Source organism: Patella vulgata, chromosome 4 (genome assembly GCF_932274485.2).
Source record: "Patella vulgata chromosome 4, xgPatVulg1.2, whole genome shotgun sequence".
NCBI classification, from domain to species: domain Eukaryota; kingdom Metazoa; phylum Mollusca; class Gastropoda; family Patellidae; genus Patella; species Patella vulgata.
The window spans coordinates 30,306,884-30,325,686 of NC_065882.2; the positions used below are offsets into that span (position 1 = coordinate 30,306,884).

Here is an 18,803-nt window from a genome sequence, read left to right on the forward strand (position 1 = left end):
ACTGTAAACATTCTACCTCAATTAAAAGCAGGGTTGTTACGTTCAAAAGTCTTGACCAATCAAATTGCTTATCGTTCCTTAGCCTAAGCAGAAAATTCACACCATCGAACTTAGTCAAGGTAATGATGTAATGAATCTATACTCAAAGTTTCATCCCTCTCGCTTAATTATAACCAAAGCATCAACCAATCAGATTGCTTAGCTCTGCTTACAGTAAGCAGACAATGTTTATCATCGAACTCCATCAAGGCGTTCACCTAATGAATGCCTACACCAAGTTTGAACATTCTACCTCAGTTAGAAAGAGTTATATTGTGTTCCAAAGTCACGACCAATCAAATTGCTTATCGCTCTGCTTACCCTGGGAAGAAAATACTCTTTATTGAACTTAGTCAAGGTATTGATGTAATGAAACTATACACCAAGTTTCATCACTCTCATTTAATTAGAACTAAAGTTATCGTGTCCCAAAGCATCAACCAATCAAATTGCTTATCTCTGCTTACCCTAATCAAAAAATGCTCATCTTCGAACTCCATCAAGGCACTGACTTAATAAACACCTACACCAAGTTTGAACATTCTAGCTCAATTAGAAGGAGAGTTATTGTGTCCCAAAAAGTGTGACGGACAGACAGACGAACCCATTTTAATAGTCCCCTGCTTTCTTCGAAAGGAGGGGGACAATTAATATTCTTGAATTGTAACATTCATTTTCAAGAATGCATACGCTTGAATAAGAAAAAGAAGTTTGCCCGGGCAGCTGCGCTACGGCCTACTCTTATATCGAATTCTAACTGCCAAGGGATCTTTTACGTGCACGCCAATATGTACACGGGACCTCAGTTTTTCGTCCCATCCGAATGACAAGACAGCTGTCCTTGTCAGGCCCTCTGTCCTGCATCACTGACAAGGGGAAACCACGCCGGAAAATCTGATGAACTTTCTTGGCCAATGCAGGGATCGAACACCCGACCTCCAGGCTAGAGAGCCAGCTCTTACCCACTAAGCCACATGATCCCCACTGTCATATGTAAATAATCTTAATTAAATTGAATATTAAATCTAATGTATTGAAAGTTCAATCTTAATTAAATTAAATATCAAATTTAATGTATTAAAAGTTCAAATTGTAATAAACAGCATAGTCTTCATGGCTAAATAGATCTAAAATTTGTTAGTAAATACAAGTGATTTCCCCGCCGAATCAAAAAATAAAATACATGACACATGAATCTATACTCAATCTATACTCGCTCTCACCCAATCAGAACCAAAGTTATCGTGTTCCAAATTGCTTATCACGTAATAGACACCTACACCAATTTGTGTTCCAAAGTCTCGACCAATCAGATTGAAGTCTCTATTGCCTAATTTCAGGTAAAGTGGTTGCTGGTATCATAATCAATTCATTTTCTTTCAGGGTTTGTGATTATTAAAACCTGATCAAATCATTGTATATACTCCACAACAAGTTATCCATTAATTAATTTGTGTTAATTCCAGCTAAAGTGGTCTAACATGCCTATTGAATGTTGTTACTAGCATTAAACTTTTATAATCCCTAACTAAGTTAGGTCTTCTATGGGTACATATAATTAAAAGGTATTTCTGATTGTTCAGCATTAACCCAGTATTGTAGTGTACATGTATATATTGTCTTGTTCTATTTTCATATTTTATCATTGCTTGATAATGACTAGAGAAGCCTACTCGAAACGTCGCTCAGTAATAAGCAGTAATTGTATTCCATAGAATTGTGATCTGTTTAGTCTAGTTCAATTACTAAATGCCATTGAAACAATTTCTTTTATTTGATCAAATTCAGTCCTGTCAATAACATTTTTATTATTATTATTAAGTGCATTATAATTATAACCAAAACTATTATTAGTAATAGGTACCGGTATATCATTATGCTGGTTTGTATTGCTTGTGAGAGTAACACTTTGGGCAGGCCAAAGATTATTTATCTTAAAAGCAGAGCCCAAGACATTATTATAACAACTACTACTGTCAGATTGCTTAGACTTAGTTAGGTTAGTATTTCACTGGGCAGCTTTGACAGTATTTGCAGCTTTTTTAATTGTTATTCTGGGTGCGATCCTCTCACACGACTCGACAGCAGTTGGATCAATCATTGTAATTAAATCACCCTCAAGTTTGCAACTTTTGGACGTTTTAATAAATGTAATAGTACCTTCCTTGCGTTTCCTGGTATTCGCCAGAGTTTGTTTACATTCTTTTGGGCAATACTACTTCCGGGGAAACCTATAGAAACCTTGCTGACGACAGCTATGTTTCCATTGGACAACTGATGGTTAAGGTCGCCATCAAAATCAAAATTATTAAGATCGAGAGTATCATAATCAATCGTTAGATGGTATAAAACCATCTTCCAAATTATCCATATTTGTTGAATAATTATCAACCCAACAGATTGATAGCAATATTGTAACTGGGGGGTGTAAATTCTCAATAAAACTAAGGCGTTTAGTTTTTAAACCTTTATTAAAAACCCTGAAAATATATACATCAAAATTAATATACATATATATCACAGTTGAGTAATATAAAATAACATAATAGTAAGGCATGCATACTTAATAATGAAATATGTCAATAATTTAAACACTAAAAATACATCACTAACTAAATTAAATATATTAAATATGCCTTGAGTTTATATCACCGAATAGTGATATAAATTTCTTTTTTAAATAATGCATAATTTAATTCTTACTTCTATATTCATCAATATGGCTGACTTTATACTATTCATTGATTTAGATTTTAATATTTTGATTTAAACCCCTTAAAGGTGATTGCCCTAAGCAAGAATAGTCTTGACTGTATTATTATAATCTTTGAGGTGCCAATAGGCTTATTAGTAGAAAGCTCGAAATAAAGATTTATACATTTAACAATGCAGTCAGATCAGTGCCAATCAAGTGTCAACGCTTTTAATTTTATTTACAGCCTAAAGCTTATTAACTAATTCTATATGTTATTGTAAAACTTTTACCCAATGAAATTTATATATTAATTTAACTTCTTTCATTTGATTCGTTAAAATATTTTTATCCCTAATTTTATTTTAATCTGATTTGTTGAAATGATTGTTTTTTTTGTCTGTATGCAAATTAGTTTGTTTAAAAGACCCCTACACAGACAGTGGACAATGAAAAATATAAAGGGACATCAGATGAGATAGGCTTAAGACAAACCCTTTGATATGATCTTGTAAATAATGTATTTTTAAACTGTATATAAAGTAATATTGAAATGGATTTGGAATTGGAGTTATAATGCACAGTGACCACCTTCACTCTAGAATACTTCTCCACGAATGAGCTATACAACCCCAATCCTAGCTCATCCATATGTATGAATTATTACATATGTATCACCGGGGTGCATATTCGAACCAAGAATAGCCCCGAACCGTGGGTGATATTTATACTAAATGTAATATACACGTATAAGTAACTGATCACATACCCAAAGAAGGTGTTTTTAAAGAAGACTAGCAAGATGGTAAACAAAATCTTCAGATAACTATATTCTGGAAAATAACATTATTCTGATAATATATACAATATACTTTCAAAACGGTACCATATAATCTACTATATAATATGTATATATGAAAAACTAATGATCTTTACATGTTATTTTCTATCTATTTAAATAAAATGGCTGCTTAATATTACAATTTCTATCATTCCTACATCCGCTCCATCTAAACCCCAACTTCAAACGTTAAAAGAAACTTCAGACTTGGATGCTGGATCCCCAGAGAAAAATGACACCTTGGGTAAAGCTGGTAGCATCTTAATGTCTTCACTTGGTTTATCTCGTCTTAACGCTATTAGATGTTCTTGTAAGGGATGAAGTTCTTCCTTTGTTGTAAAATAATCTTTCATCCATTTCTCAAGGTCTTCTTTACTGGAAGCTTTAGGTTTAACACCCATGGCTAGAAAAGTTTTTAACAAGTTATCAGCTTCTTCAGGGGAAAATGATTCTGCCATTGCACAGCTGAAATAAAGATAGGTTGCCAGGCAACAAAACATACGCCCACAGCAGCTAAATCATCCGAGCAGTCGACAAGGGTTGTCGCATAATTATTCTTTTGTAGGTGATTAGGGGAATTTAATAGACAATTTCATACAGATGACATTATAATTTCCGTCGTTTGAGGTTTCACAAGGTTCTAAAAACTAAAACAAGGGCCGTAACTCTGGAAGTAATCTACAGAAATTGTTGAAATTCAACAGGCTTTTTCGTTTTACTAATTCAAATAATGCATATACATTTCATACAGATCGGATGATAACTTTTGTCGTTCGAACGTTCACAAGGTTCAACAAAGTAAAACAAGGGCCATAACTCTAAAAGTAATTGACAGAAATTGCTGACATTCAATAGGCGTCTTCATTTTACTAATTCAAATGATGCATATGAATTTCATTCAGATCGGATGATAACTGTTGTCATTAGAGCGTTCACAAGATTCAACAAAGTGAATGTAATTAACGGAAATTGCTGAAATTCAATAGGCTTCTTTGTTTTACTAATTTAAATGATGCATATAAATTCCATACAGATCGGATAATAACTTTTGCTGTTACAGCATTCACAAGGTACAACAAAGTGAAACAAGGGCCATAACTCATGGTGTAATTAATGGAAATTGCTGGAATTCAATAGGCTTCTTCCTTTCACTAATTTAAATGATGCATATCAATTTCAAACAGATTAGGTGATAACTTTTGTTGTTTAAGCGTTGACAAGATTCAACAAAGTGAAACAAGGGCCATAACTGTAGATGTAATTAACGGAAATTACTGAAATTCAATAGGATTCTTTGTTTTACTAATTTAAATGATGCATATAAATTTCATACAGATCGGATAATAACTTTTGTCGTTAGAGCGTTCACAAGGTGCAACAAAGTGAAACTTAAGGGCCTTAACTCCAGAAGAAATTAACGGAAGTTATTGAAATTAAATAGGCTTCTCCATCTCACTAATGCAAACAACATATATCAATTTATAAAAAATCAGATGATAAATGGAGTCTGTAGAGTGTTCACAAGAAATTGTGGACGATGGACGGACCGACCGACAGACAGACGGACGGGGGCGACGGCAATATACGACCACATTTCCATGTGGGCATATAAAAACAACACTTTTGACCAAAATAATCAAACACCAAATCACAAGTTGATAAAACAAATCAAGAAACCAAAACTCGTAAAATGAAAATAATCAAATTCACAATTCAGTACAAGTGTCAAACAATAAAACATCAACCCAAGAAAAATGTCAAAATCACAACCAACAAACAACAAAAATTAAATAAATCCAAGTAAACAGTTGAATTCAAGTCAGGGTCAAGTCTAATGTAATGTCAAGTCTAATGTAAAGTCAATGTCTAAGTCAAAATCTCAACAAGCGACAAACTTAAAGGGAAGACCAACGATTTTCAACAAGGTTTCCATAAACCTTAAATATATATTATAAATAATCCCCTCTCTAGCACAAGCAAAAAAGTTTTTGTAAGCGAGAAATTAATTTTTATTAAAACAGGAAGTGACATAGTTGGTTCAACACGCTGACTGGGCTCTATAGTAAGCATACAGATTTGGCATAAGCTTACTGCTGTATTGTGTTCACGCGTCGTCCTTTGGCCAAAAATATGATCAAATGGGCTTTTTATTATGATATCATAAACACGAATTTATGTTTTTTTAACGTTTAGTACACAAAGCCGTCGCGTAAATTCACTCATACTGAACAGTACGCTGTGTCTCAATTCACGCCACATGGCTAATTGTTTATATCACGTGGTTTGATTGACAGCTTGCAAGTGACATGTGTTTCGTCTGCTTCGATGTTTTTTTGTGCTTGCTGACAGCGTTTTTCAACATAAACAGATCAAAATTATGGGCATGTCAGACATATAATATATAGTGCATTTTGGCACATAATGTCGATGTGAATGGCTTTTCCTTTTTTCTTTCATTTCCTCTTGAGAATGGCTGGGCTCGTATGTTTTTACGGCATTACTTTAGACCACCCATAGAAGATATATTTTATATTCCAATACGTTGGTGTCTGACGTTGACATATTTTGGAATTTTATATATTTATTTGAATATATAAGTGCCACAAGTCCGTTGAAATAAATACCAACACTATTAGCAGATTCAGCACGCACATAAAAATTCAAGCAGACGAAATATCTCTCACTTGCAAGCTGTCGATCAAACCACGGGATGTAAACAATTAGCCATGTGGTGTGAATTAAGGCACAGCGTACAGTTTAGTACGAGTGAATTTACGCGACGGCTTTGTGTACTAAACGTTAAAAATACATAAATTCGTGTTAATGATATCCTAATAAACAACCGATTTGATCAGATTTTTGGCCAAAGGACGATGCGTGAACACAATACAGCAGTAAACTTGTGTCAAATCTGTATGCTTACTATAGAGCCCAGTCAGCGTGTTGAACCAACTATGTCACTTTCGGTTTTAATAAAAATTAATTTCTCGCTTACAAAAACTTTTTGGTTTGTGTTACTGAGGGGATTATTTATCAATATATATACTATTCAAAAAAAGTAGGGGATATTTGATTTTGGGGGCATAATACTAAAATATGCAAATGACTACGAAAATAGTCACTATAGAACCTAACAGAAGAAACATTTCCAGTTACATGTGACGCCCAAACGCACCAATAGCTACCGCATGGAATGCAGGTGATGCTTGGGATCATCATGGGGGTCCAACCCAAGATTTGCACAACTCTGACTTTGAATGTTACAGTCATTGTGGCATTGAATTCCAGGGTGGAAACATCAGTTTAATTGTTTTAGTGACCAGAAAACAAATTTTGATATGCGTCGGCTTACCCAAAATGAAAGGTTACGTGCCCTTGGCATGCTACAGATCGGCACAACACAGGCGGTTGTGGCGCGGACGATGAATGTTTCTCAGTCTGTCATAAGCAGGCTATGGTCCAGATACCGTGATACACAATCTGTACAGGACAGACCACGCTCAGGTCGACCAAGGGCGACAACTCAAGCCCAGGATCGATTTATCCGTACCTTGGCCTTGAGAAATCGTGTCATCACAGCAAATCAGATCAGCGCTCGTCTTCAAACAGACACTGGTGTGAGAGTGAGTGGCCAGACGATTCGGAATCGACTGCATAGGGGTCACCTTCGCGCCCGACGTCCTCGCGTGATCCCTTGTTTGAGAGATCATCACATTCAGGCAAGACGTCGTTGGTGTAGGGATCGTCAACACTGGGATAATCGACGCTGGAGCAATATGATGTTTTCAGATGAGTCAAGGTTCACTGTTGATTTTTTGGACAGACGTAGGAGGGTGTGGCGTCGTCGAAACGAGCGCTTCCAAGACGTTAACGTCATCAGACATGATTGATTTGGGGGTGGTTCTGTTATGGTGTGGGGAGGCATCACTGTTGCTGGAAGAACGGCTTTACATGTTGTTGCAGGGCGTGTTACAGGCCAGTACTACCGGGACAACATCTTGGCAGTCCATGTTGTGCCGTTCGCACGACGTCATGGCCGCCGTTTCATCTTCCAGGATGACAACGCAAGATGTCACAGGGCCAGGATCGTTACAGGTTACCCCCAACAACAGAACATCACCACATTACCTTGGCCAGCACTGAGTCCCGACCTCTCCCCCATCGAGCATGTCTGGGACATGCTTGGACAGAGGTTACGTCAACGTCAACAACGTCCTGCCAATGTCCAAGAACTTGCTGCTGCGTTGCAACAGGAATGGGACAATCTGGACCAAAATGACCTTAGACGTCTCATTAGGAGTATGCCACGTCGGATCAATGCTTGTTTGGCAAACAGAGGAGGATTTACCCGTTACTGACTTGGTTGTGATGCTGTGGTAACTTTGCTGTTTGACCCCGGGTATCATTTTACCCTTATAATGGTCAGTCTGTGCCTTACTTAGTCTAACGATCATTTGGAATAAATCGATGAATGTGAACTTCATTTCATTTTGTCATTTGTTTCTTCGTCAGTTTCATTAGGTGACTTTAATAACACTTAAAAATCAAATATCCCCTACTTTTTTTGAATAGTATATTTAAGATTTATGGAAACCTTGTTGAAAATCGTTGGTCTTCCCCTTTAAACTCAAAACTCAATACAAAAACAAGAGCTCAAACAAAATCAATATAAAATCAAATAAGTAGAAATACTGTACACAAAACCAAATCAGATAGCAATCCAAAACACAATTTCAAAATCAAAACCTGAAAAATAAATAATCTACACCAGGGGTATCACTGAAGACGAATTAAACAAAGTGACAATCATAAAACAATTTATAAATATATACAAATATTTATACCATATACAAGGGTTGTGAATGCAAAATATGTTAGTGCTGAATATGTGTGAGTTTCAATAATGAACAATTTTATTTATTTGAGACAGAAAACTGAAAAGAAAATGGAATGAAAGACTGAAAGAAAAGTGAAGTAAGTCTGTCCTGAAAAAAAAAACTAAAACAAATCCTATATGAAACCCTAAGTTCAGGTATGTGTGCTCGCGATCCCACCTAATATAAGAAACCCAAATACACAAGTACACACCCTTTCACTCTATGATAATTAAGTTTAACAGTAAAAGTGGAAAATGTATGCACTATTTCCTAAGTAGGATAATAAACAAGTATGTAATAAATTAAAAGTCAAAGGAAAAAAATTAATTTCACAAATATAATTGTGAAGAAGTTAACTATATAAAATAAAAGAATTAATTAATCAATGAAAAACCTAATACTGAATATGAAGTTACAATCAAACTTTGGCCAAATACCAACTTGTTGACTTTGACCTACTGGTCACAGTGACCTGACCTATATACTAAACAGTAAGTCAACAAAAATGTCAGTGGTTCAAATCTGATTTTAACCAGAAATAATCTATGTAAATAATGAATATAGAAAAACAAAAATTACAGTATTTTAAATAATATAGTAAATTAAAGTAACGGCCTACCGCACAAGTCCAAAAGAATTTCACAAACACAAGTATGAGATTAACACTGATAATAATGTCTCTAAAGATCCACCGATGAAACAGCAGCTGTATCTCGCGAACCCGAATCTTTAGGTCTTTGGAACTCTGTAGGTACCTTGTCTTCAGAACGTTGGGCGCCAAAATGTAACCGGGGAGTGTAAATTCTCAATAAAACTAAGGCGTTTAGTTTTTAAACCTTTATTAAAAACCCTGAAAATATATACATCAAAATTAATATACATATCACAGTTGAGTAATATAAAATAACATAATAGTAAGGCATGCATACTTAATAATGAAATATATCAATAATTTACACACTAAAAATACATCACGAACTAAATTGAATATATTAAATATGCCTTGAGTTTATACTAAATGTAATATATAAGTAACTGATCACATACCCAAAGAAGGGATTTTTAAAGAAGACTAGCAAGATGGTAAACAAAATCTTCAGATAACTATATTCTGGAAAATAACATTTTTCTGATTATATATACAATATACTTTCAAAACGGTACATTATAATCTACTATAAATATGTATATATGAAAAACTAATGATCTTTACATGTTATTTTCTATCTATTTAAATAAAATGGCTGCTTAACATTACAATTTCTATCATTCCTACATTCGCTCCATCTAAACCCCAATTACCCAAAATAAGAGAATTAGCACACATAACTGTAATACTGAAGTATATAACTGGAACAATTCTCTGAAAATAACCTAACTAGATTTGAAAATTAAGTTAAACAATTAGATTGAAGTAGGTATCAAAATGTCCTTACACTTCGAAATCTATCTAATGTTTGATGTCCAAAGTGAGGTTTAGATAAAAAGAAAACGTGCTTGTAACCAAGGGATTAGAATTGTACTCACCCCAAGATTTGGGCTCTAAGAAAACCATAGGCGTAAAAGCCAGGGGAGCAGGGGGGGCAGCTGCCCCCCTAACTTTCGGGCAAGCTGACTTTTCGGGCAGACGGGTAAACTGAAAAAAATTTTTTATTTCATCTACTTGGCAAAATAAAGTGCTCGAAATCTAATAAAACACTAATTTTACGGGCTGGAATAGAAGTAAAACGCTTTTGCGGCCGTCAAGTATTCCAAAATTTTCTTGGGGGGGGTCCATACAAGGTCAGCTCCGCTTCTTCGCCTCTTGAAGAAACCGGCGCCGCTGTCTGTAAACCTGAAATTTTTTCGCCCATTTCTAGTTTTGCTTCCCTGTCATCGAGCCCTAATAAAACACTAATTTTACTTTTCTTTTAATTGAATACCACGAATTTGTACTGAGTTCACGATGGATTAAAACATTTTGTCTGGAGCCACTCTACTTTGTGCAACATTTTTCGGGCATCGATTATTATTTGTGAATGCAGCTGCAACAGTCTGATTTAATGATTGGAATTCAGAATGGGATTTCGGTTACAAAACCATTGGATACTTTTGGAGTTGCTTACACGGGCTAGAATAGCAGAAAACGCATTTACGGTGGTTAAATTTTCAAATTTTCTCCGGGAGGGTGAGGCCCCGATACCCCGCGACGATTGATTGGTTGTTTGGAATTCGGGTCAGCCAGGTAGGCTATATTGGACCAAATTGAAGTTGCTGTATTCATGGATCACAGGGTGGAATAGCAGGAAAACGCGTTTGTGGCAGTTAAATTTTCAAAATATTCCCCCAACGGTCCCGTCTCCGTGGACTGTAAATGATTGATTGGAATTCGATTCAGCCACCTTAATTAGGCTATATTAGACTACTTTGAAGTTACTTTGTTCATGGGCTGAAACAGCAGAAAAACGTGTTTGCAGCCGTCAAATATTCCAAAATTTTCTTTGTGGGGGTGTGTGTGTGTGTGTGTGGCATACAAGGTAAGCCCCGCTTCTTCGCCTCTCCAGGAAGACTGGCGCCGCTGTCTGTAAACCCGAAATGTTTTCGGGCATTTCGGGTTCTGCCCCCCCTAACTGTCATCGAGCCCGTACGCCTATGAAGAAAACAGTACAGGTTAACAAGCCAAGTTAAAGGAGAGATGTTATTATAGACCAGTTGGAAGTAAAATTAGTGTCAGTTTGTTAGTTTAAAGGTGCACTCACTCAATACACTATATTACTTGACATAATAAAACCTATAAACATATTAAAATTCTGCTTCGCTACAATATGAAACAAAAAATAAGAGACAAATCAACGATTAGTCCACGATCGCTTGTAACAGTGGGAATGAACAACGGATAAAAGGTAAACAAGAAATGGCGATTCTATCTATAATAATATACAAACCAATGGAACGTAGTGCAATGGTCTAGGATCAACAAGAAAAGACATCAATGATGGTTGTATTACTGCTTATATACACTGATCTAGGGACACATGATTATAGTCGGGTAAAGATAAGCCATATAGAGTGGATAACTAGAACCAATTGCAACAGAAATTCTCTTGACAGAATCTGGTAGAGGGGTACATCCCTGAAGGTCTCCTAAACAAAAATTGCCCAAAATAAAAAAAAACAGGTTTTTGAGTAATTAGCATAAATCCAATATGGTCGCCATTGGCACCATAAAACTCCAATATCTCGAGAATGGTTGAGTTTGGAGGGTTTAACTGTATTACGGGTAGATAGGAAAGTGGTACAGATATATCAGATAAACACAGCTAAATGACGTCCCTTTGACGTCATATCGTAATACGGCCAACAATTAGCATAAATCCAATAAGACCACCATTGAAACTTAAAACTCTGATATCTCAGGAATGGTTGAGTTTGGAGGATGTAAATGTATTACGAGTAGATAGGAAAGTGCTACCAAGGAATCAGAAAAACATTGCCAAATTACGGCCATGTGATGTCATAACGCCATAGTCCAATCATTAGTATAAATCCAATATGGCCACCTTTGGAATTTTATGATAATTCAAGAAAGGGGGATTTGGAATTCGACCAGAAGAGATTTATCAAAACAGCAGCCACACTAATCTGCAGCAAGATTATTAAACAAAATCCATCACCCAACCAGAAACAATAAAGTTTTTGAGTGGAATGACAAATTTTGCATCAAATTTGTTTACACTTTTTTTTACAAGAACTGATCATGGGCGATAAGCTGAAGAATTACATCTCTCGGGCTTTGTTTGGTAAAACTGGTGAGACCTCAAGTAATTTTAGACCTATTTCATTTACTGTCGCGATACAGCTACATCATATTTATGGGCCAGGACTTCGGATCGGTACTTTGAATGCACACAGCTTCCACTGAGAAGTAGTAATAGTGTTTAGGGTATAGATATCGACCGATTTTGGTAAATTTGTATGAATATCGGTAAAATTCTAATTATCGCAACAAATCTAATACGAAGAGGCTAAAATCTGTAGATACGGTGTGTTAATTAACAGGGGTGAGAAATTGAGTGAAAGGTGATTTAATTATCGTTAGGGGAGAGAGAGAGAGAAATGGGGTTTAACGTCCACTCGAAAAAACTAGGTCATTTCGGGACTAACATATGGTTCAATTTTATTTTCATAATTCGCTTGCGCGTAGGGGTCTTTAGCAGTGGGAGGAAACCAGAGGACCCGGAGAAAGCCAGAGAGGTTGGACTATCGCTGAAAATCTCTCCGACAGTGGATTTTCTGTACTGGGTATGTTAATTAACGAACAGGTTAAAAACGACTGACACGGTGTGTATTCTTTGTTTGGTGAGTTTTCTTGAAAGGGCGTTATAACTGCACAAAAGGTGTTTTATCAAGGACTAGCAGGCTTAATCTGACGTGTAGGTGTTAAATCCAATTTACTGTGTGATTTCTTGTTCGACCGTGTGTTTTACGCAGATCGGTCTTTGTTAAGGGTACGTCTTTATACATGGATTTATACGTGCGTTCTTATACGTATTTCATTTCTTGATAAAATGAAAAATGAAATGAAATGGGGTTTAACGTCCTACTGTTTTGCTCCGAACTGGGCTAATGAAGACGGGCATACGCCATACAGTGTGCTACGAGGGAAATTTTGCCCGGACAGCGGCACTACGGCCTACTCTTATATCGAATTCCAACTGTCAAGGGATCTTTTACGTGCACGCCAATGTGTACACGGGACCTCGGTTTTTCGTCTCATCCGAATGACTAGACAGCTGTCCTTGTCAGGCCCTCCGTCCTGCATCACTGACAAGGGGAAACCACGCCGGAAAATCTGGATGAACTTTCTCGGCCAATGCAGGGATCGAACACCCGACCTCCAGGCTAGCGAGCCAGCGCCTTACCCACTTAGCCACCGTGATCCCCTCATTTCTTGATGAATACTATGTGTTTTATACTTCGTACCATAGTCAAGCTGCAGTTATTTATATATTTGTCTTTTTTGTGGGTTTAATTGTTTACATATTATTGTGCGTACCAATGAACTATAAATGCACGTTATTTAATCGATATTCGGACCAACCTCCATTGATATCAGACTAACGAATCTGTTTCGAAAGCAAGTTTATAAATATACCAGCAGCTGCCAGCAGGATACGCCCACATTTTCGAGAGATGGATAGAGATGAAGCTAAAAAGAAAGTGATTTTTCCTACAATCAAGGGCCATAATTCAGGAAATTACAATTCGATATGCCCAATTCGAGAGGAACTGAGATCTTTGGGTTATAAACTTACATTTCAAGTTTCAACAAAATCGGATAAAAATTGTGACCTCTATAGGGTCCACAGCCTTGATATACCATATTTTTACGCTATTTGAGTACGAGGGGCGGCCATTTTGTCTGTCAGTTTTGGTCCGATTTTCACGAAATTCGAACTCAACCATCCTTAGGGTGTAAAAGTGATATATTCAAACGATTTTTTAAATCGGATAATAATTGTGACCTCTAGAGGGACCTCAAGCTAAAAACGTGATTTTTCGTACAATCAGGGGTCATAATTCAGGCAGTTACAATCCAATATGTGCGAATATCGAAAGGAACCAAGATCTTTGGGTTATAAACTTATATTTCAAGTTTCATCAAAATTAGAAGAAAATTGTGACCTCTAGAGGGTCCCCAACATTCATATACCTTATTTTTACGCTATTTGAGTACGATGGGCGGCCATTTTGTCTGTCAATTTTGGTCCGATTTTTACGAAATTCGAACTCAACCATCCTTAGGGTGTAACGGTAATATATTCAAATGTTTTTTTTAAATTGGATAAAAATTATGACCTCTATAGGGTCCACAAGCTAAAAACGCGATTTTTAGTACAATCAGGGGTCATAATTCAGGAAGTTACAATCCAATATGTGCGAATATCGAAAGGAATCAAGATCTTTGGGATATAAACTTACATTTCAAGTTTCATCAAAATCAGAAGAAAATTGTGACCTCTAGAAGAGAGTCCACAACCTTGATATATCATATTTTTACGCTATTTGAGTACGAGGGGCAGCCATTTTATTTGTCAGTTTTGGGCCGATTTTCACGAAATTTGAACTCAGCCATCCCTAGGGTGTAACGGTGATATACTAAAACGGTTTTTTAAATCGGATAAAAATTATGACCTCTATGGGGTCCTCAAGCTAAAAATGTGAGTTTTCGTACAATCAGGGGCCATAATTCAGGAAGTTAAGATCCGATATGCGCGAATATCGAAAGGAACCGAGATCTTTGGGTTATAAACTTACATTTCAAGTTTCAACAAAATCGGATAAAAATTGTGACCTCTATAGGGTCCACAACCTTGATATACCATATTTTTTACGCTATAGCATGATTTATTTGTTAAAGGTCTGTTAATACCATATATGAACATCTGACATGTAAAATTGTGTTAAAGAATTAGACTAATGTCTTCATAAGGACCAATTTCTGCAACAACAATTTATTGCTGTAGTGATCAATTTCAACATTTTCACTATACATGTATTTTAAAGTCATAGTTTTAAACTTAAATAGCTTCATTTGCAATATTTCTGGTCATATATACTCTTCAAAAAAAGTGGGGGATATTCAGAAACAATACAAAACTGCAGGGATGCACTGCTGTTTTTATTAGAGGTAACCAGTGTATGTTAATAAAAGGCCAATTGCCTACACATGAACATAAACAGTTCATATGGGCGCTTATCTGACGGCCCCATTTCACTCGCAAAGAGATGCACCGTTAAAAGTGAAAATGGACGTTTTTGATTTTTGTCTTAATAATGAGTAATTGCTCCACCAATCCTCTGACATTCAGCAATTCATCGTGACATGTTCCTAATCAAACGTCTAATTACGAATTGGGGCAATCTGACCCACTCCTCTTGCAGTGCCACGGCCAATTCTTGCAGTGTGGTCGGTTGACGTTAACGTTGAAGAAACACGTCTCCCGATCAAATTAAACGTAACACACTAAAGCAAAGATACGCTAAACAGTAAATCTTGTGCAAGAACCGATAGGAAAGCAAACATGCGGCAGTTTTCATCAACCCTTCCTTGAACTGTCAAATTTGACCTCTATATGGTCCACAAGCTACAAATGCGATTTTTCGTACAATCAGGGGCCTTAATCCATGAAGTTACGGTTCGATACATGCCAATATCTAAAGGAACCTAGATCTTAGGGAGATAAACCTATATTTCAAGTTTCGTTGAAATCGGATAAAAATTGTAAGCGGTAGAGTGTCCACAAACAAATTGTGGACGGACGTCCAGACAGACGGCTGGACGGACGGACGGACGGAAATGAAATGGAGTTTAACGTCCTACTGTTCTGCTCCTAACCTGGGCTAATGAAGACGGGCATACACCATACAGTGTGCTATGAGGGAAATTTTGCCCGGACAGCGGCACTACGGCCTACTCTTATATCGAATTCCAACTGCCAAGGGATCTTTTACGTGCACGCCAATGTGTACACGGGACCTCGGTTTTTCGTCCCATCCGAACGACTAGACAGCTTTCCTTGTCAGCCCCTCCGTCCTGCATCACTGACAAGGGAGAACCACGCCGGAAAATCTAGAGAGCTAGCGTCTTACCCACTTAGCCACGTGATCTCCCGTGGACAAACAGGGGGGACGGCATAATATGTCCACATGAAAATGTGGGCGTATAAAAATAATAAGTCCGCTAGGGATGATAAAGAATCTGTCACATTACTTATTAAGAAAGAGCTGGATAATAATTATATTATCGGTTCTTTTCAGAGGTCATCTTTTGAGGTATTTCGGGTTAACCCTTCAGGTTTGGTTGTCGGGAAATACTTGTTTAAAAAACAGTTGATAGTGGATTTGTCAGCCCCTCATAATTCATGTGAAGAGAGTTTATATAGTTTAATTGATAAAGAAGAATATTCATGGTCATATGTGTCAACTGATGATGCCATCAAAGTAATTCACATGGTGTGCATTGGGAAAAGGAAATGTATTTTTTTACTTGTTTGGTTTTTGGTTCTCGCTCTAGTCCAAAAATTTTTGATCCTTTTTCTTCCTGCATCTGCTGAATCGCTCACCACAAATGTGGTGTGGCGTCTATCTTACATTTACTAGACGATTTTTTAACAATTGATCAAAACAATACTAATGCTGTTGAAACTATGGCAATCATTTTATCATTGTTCAAGGAATTGGGGGTGCCACTATCCGAAAATAAAACTTTGGGTCCTACGACGTGTTTTGAATATTTAGTGTTATTTAAATATCCAGCATATGGAGGCTCGGCTTCCAAATGTGAATTTTGCAGCTGGTGTAGTGAGACTCAGTTGCTCTTTTCGTGTCGTATTTGATTACACTGTCTACCAAAGTTAAAATTAATGAGGCATGTAGGCTAGAACATCATATGTGGCTCAAGTTTCTTAGACATTGGAATGGTTCGTCCTTTTTCTCGGAACAATGGTTTACCTATTCCCCGGATACAGAGTTGAACAGATGCTTCTAGCACTAAAGGTTTTGCTGGTTTTTTTTAAGGGAAAATGGTTTAGTGGTAAATGGCCCCCGGAAATCTTGAATTCTAAAGAATTCTCCTTAGCCTTGTTGGAAATGTATCCAATTTTAATAGCAACTATTTTGTGGGGTCACAACAGGGGTACAAAGCAAATAGTGTTTCATTGTGATAATGAAGCAACTGTACAGAAAATATGCAAGGGTAGAGCCTCTTATATGTTCCTTAATCAATACATTTTCAAGAAAGTTAACCCTGTGTACTATGCGTTTTAATTGTACTCTAAAGGAAACAACATGTGATGGGGTGTAAGAATGAGTTAGCCGATTCCCTTTCCCGTTTAGATGTATAATTATTGTTCAGAAGTACGCTTGTTACCTAATGTATCTGAATCAAATTTAATTCAATTTGTAGCTTTTTGCCATTCTATTATAAAGGTTACTTTTTCTACCATTCAGTCTTATATAGCAGGTATTCATTATTTTTATCCCAGACAAGGAAATACAGGTCTGTGGAATTTCCCAGTTAAGTTAGATAGATTAAACTATGTACTAAGAGCTGTCAAAAGGTCACAGGGCTTAGATACTCTTAACTCTAGGCATCGGTTACCTGTAACTGCAGATATTTTTAATCAAATATGTTGTCTACTGAGAAGCGGATATTTCTCCCCTCACATTGATCAGCTTATGCTTGCAGTTATGACTCTTGCCTTTTTTGGATTTCTAAGGTGTGGAGAATTTACCGTTTGTGGGAATTTTGATAATTGTAGGCATTTGTGTCTAGATGATGTTAGTTTTGCAGTAGATAGTTCCTCTATGAAAATCCATTTGAAGTCCTCTAAAACCAATCTTTCGGAGCAGGTGTGGATATTAATATTTTTGACAATGTACGCTTTTAACCAGTTAGATGTATGGCTGATTATTTACTTTTGAGGAAACGACTTCAAGCGGGGGAAGCCTTGTTTGTTATTCCAGATTTAAAACCTTTGTCAAGATCGTTGTTTATTGGTTATCTTAAACAGTTGCTTATCCGTTTGGGAATTGACCCTTTCCCAGTATAGCTGGCACTCTTTTCGCATTGGAGCTGCTACTTCAGCGGCAAAACAAGGTGTCCCTGATCACTTAATCCAGAGTTTAGAGCGTTGGAAATTTTTAACTTATACCCGTTACATACACATCTCTAAGGCGAAATTAAAGAATGTTTTATCATTATTACTTTTCACTATTTTGGCGGTCCGATATGTGCCCTACTTATTTGGGTACATATCTCTTTTGGCCTTGCTTACAGCACCATCAAATACCTTAGTTAGTTTGATGCATAATTATTAGTGTAACAATTGCTCATTTGTCACTTTTAATATTCATAGGGGCTGCAGTCCCGGGTCTACCAGCATTTCATAAATCGTAGGGGCCGCAGTTCTGGATTTACCAGAGATTCATACGTAGATTGTAGGGGCCGCAGTCCTGGATTTACCAGAAATTTCATACGTAGATTGTAGGGGCCGATGTCCCGGGTGTACCAGCAGTTCATAAATAAATCGTAGGGGCCACAGTCCTTGATTTACAACTTTAATTGTTGTATTAAGCAGGGTCGCAGTCCTGGTTTACTTAACGTTTAAGTATATCTAGTTTATTGTTATAATTCCATTATTATCATTCTATTGTTATTTTAAGATAAGATTTCACCTAATTAAGTCACATTCATTAGTTATTGTTACTATGTTAATTTTATCTTGAGATATATGTACATGTCTAAATTCAATTTACTTTTTTCGTGCTGTGCCACGAACTTGTTGGGGTTGCAACTCTAGATGTATTTCTC

The 18,803-nt window shown here is 36.6% G+C and overlaps 1 protein-coding gene across 7 annotated transcripts in view; it reads right to left on the reverse strand.

Moving 5' to 3' along the window:
* The window catches only part of LOC126817146 (dystrophin), a 293,105-nt gene that overhangs the window by 41,294 nt on the left and 233,008 nt on the right, over window positions 1-18,803 (reverse strand). Inside the window, exons 15-17 of one of the 7 annotated variants that reach the window (XR_007678819.2) lie at window positions 9,977-10,085; window positions 9,497-9,560; window positions 9,069-9,299 (exon numbers count right to left, since the gene is read on the reverse strand). The exons of the other annotated variants lie outside the window; for them this stretch is intronic. The gene's annotated coding sequence lies outside the window, so the exon portion shown is untranslated. The remainder of the gene's footprint in view (window positions 1-9,068; window positions 9,300-9,496; window positions 9,561-9,976; window positions 10,086-18,803) is intronic. 7 annotated transcript variants of the gene reach the window in all.